This window comes from Schistocerca americana, unplaced genomic scaffold (assembly GCF_021461395.2).
Source record: "Schistocerca americana isolate TAMUIC-IGC-003095 unplaced genomic scaffold, iqSchAmer2.1 HiC_scaffold_963, whole genome shotgun sequence".
In the NCBI taxonomy this organism is placed as follows: domain Eukaryota; kingdom Metazoa; phylum Arthropoda; class Insecta; order Orthoptera; family Acrididae; genus Schistocerca; species Schistocerca americana.
The window spans coordinates 35,001-37,500 of record NW_025726745.1 but is presented as its reverse complement, the minus strand read 5'-3'; the positions used below and the strand labels follow the sequence as shown (position 1 = coordinate 37,500).

The 2,500-nt window shown below is 63.2% G+C and overlaps 1 pseudogene; it reads right to left on the bottom strand.

Moving 5' to 3' along the window:
* LOC124592918 overlaps nucleotides 1–2,500 on the bottom strand; it is a 7,958-nt pseudogene that overhangs the window by 3,710 nt on the left and 1,748 nt on the right.

The window sequence follows — 2,500 nt, the reverse complement described above, 5'->3', positions numbered from 1 at the left end:
CCGTCCGGCCCGGCTGCTGATCCCCTGGGCGGCAACGCGGCGGCGACCTCCTCATGTGTGACCGGCCCCCATATGCACTCGAGAGCGACAGGCTCTGAGTGCGGGAGGAGGCGGTCACGAATGAAGCCCGCGGTGGAGATGGGCTTCTTGGTGAAGAGGTCCGCCCAGAAGTCCAGCAGACCAGGGATGGCAGGTGGCGGCTGGAGCAGGGTGCCATCCAAGAGGCCGCGCACGCAACGCGCACGCGACCGTCGGAAGGCATCCTGCGTTCTCGCGTACTCCCAGCGGCGCCGCTTGCGCTTCTGCGTCGGCGGCGCGGCAGGCGGCCGCTTCGATGGTTGGCGCGGCCGCTGTGTCCTGGTGATCGATCTCTCCCCTCTGGACCCGACCGACGCAAGGGCATCCGGGAGCATGCCCAGGATGACATCGGGCGGCGTGCCCCGCCCCAGACCGATGACACGATCCAGGGCAGAGAAACGCTGGGCGGAAGCGGGTAGCCCCGCCAGATGCTCCCAGATGGCGGCGTCAGTCGGCCCCTCCGGCGGCGGCCCGGTGGTGTCGGCCGCGAAGTCCTCGGCTGCGTCGACGGGCGGCGCAGCGGCCTCGCCCGCGTCAGGCAGCGGGCTCGCCGCTCCCCGGCGGGACGCCGGCTCTTCCCCCCGACCGATCTCAAGCGCCTCCATGAATTGGCGGACAAGCTGCTTGTGAGCAGCTTGCCGCCGTCGGCACTTGATTGCCTCAAGCGTTCGGTCGGGGAACATCCTGATGAGCTCTTGATTTACAAAGAAGAACCGGGCGTCCCTCTCGAGGAACAGTTCGGCCTCTGCCTTGGCGAGCGACAGGACTTCTTCCTCCGTCCACCTCGCGCGATGCCTCTCCGTGACGATCTCCGCGTTGGCGGCCGCAAGATGTTGGCGGCGGCGATGGACCCCGAGACCGTTCTTGGTTGTAAAGCTGCGGTGGCACTCACTACAGGTATACATAGCTGCAAAAGTTACAAGATTTTCGGCACGGCCGGTTGGCCGGCTAGGTGCTGGGGGAGTTGGGGTGGCACCTTCAGCGGAAGGGCCACCACTTATTCTCTGCTTACTGCCCCCAACTAAAAAAGGGATAGTGCGAGGGGGGGCTGGTAACCCCCCCAAGCCCCTGGTGCGGTCTTCCACTCTGCGAAATCAGCGGGCCCACGAGAAGGGGAGAAGACCGCAGGAGAGGAGAGGCTAAGAGGGCTAGGCCCATGTATTGCGCATCACTCTCCCTGTAACTATAACCCAAGGAAGGCACCTCGCAGCAGCAGCACGACTACATCAAGACCGCACTTCGAGAAGCCAAGTCCGGATGCAGCCACACCGCCGCCACTTGGCCACCTTAAGAGAGTCATAGTTACTCCCGCCGTTTACCCGCGCTTGCTTGAATTTCTTCACGTTGACATTCAGAGCACTGGGCAGAAATCACATTGCGTCAACACCCGCTAGGGCCATCGCAATGCTTTGTTTTAATTAGACAGTCGGATTCCCCCAGTCCGTGCCAGTTCTGAGTTGATCGTTGAATGGCGGCCGAAGAGAATCCGCGCACCCGCGCGCCCCCGGAGGAGCACGCTAAGGCGGACGCGGCCTCGCAGCAAGGAAGATCCGTGGGAGGCCAAGGCACGGGACCGAGCTCGGATCCTGCACGCAGGTTGAAGCACCGGGGCGCGAACGCCGCGCAGGCGCGCGCATCCTGCACCGCCGGCCAGCACGAGGCCAACCAACGGCGAGAGCAGACCACGCCCGCGCTAAACGCCCGCACTTACCGGCACCCCTACGGCACTCACCTCGCCCAGGCCCGGCACGTTAGCGCTGACCCACTTCCCGACCAAGCCCGACACGCCCCGATCCTCAGAGCCAATCCTTATCCCGAAGTTACGGATCCAATTTGCCGACTTCCCTTACCTACATTATTCTATCGACTAGAGGCTCTTCACCTTGGAGACCTGCTGCGGATATGGGTACGAACCGGCGCGACACCTCCACGTGGCCCTCTCCCGGATTTTCAAGGTCCGAGGGGAAGATCGGGACACCGCCGCAACTGCGGTGCTCTTCGCGTTCCAAACCCTATCTCCCTGCTAGAGGATTCCAGGGAACTCGAACGCTCATGCAGAAAAGAAAACTCTTCCCCGATCTCCCGACGGCGTCTCCGGGTCCTTTTGGGTTACCCCGACGAGCATCTCTAAAAGAGGGGCCCGACTTGTATCGGTTCCGCTGCCGGGTTCCGGAATAGGAACCGGATTCCCTTTCGCCCAACGGGGGCCAGCACAAAGTGCATCATGCTATGACGGCCCCCATCAACATCGGATTTCTCCTAGGGCTTAGGATCGACTGACTCGTGTGCAACGGCTGTTCACACGAAACCCTTCTCCGCGTCAGCCCTCCAGGGCCTCGCTGGAGTATTTGCTACTACCACCAAGATCTGCACCGACGGCGGCTCCAGGCAGGCTCACGCCCAGACCCTTCTGCGCCCACCG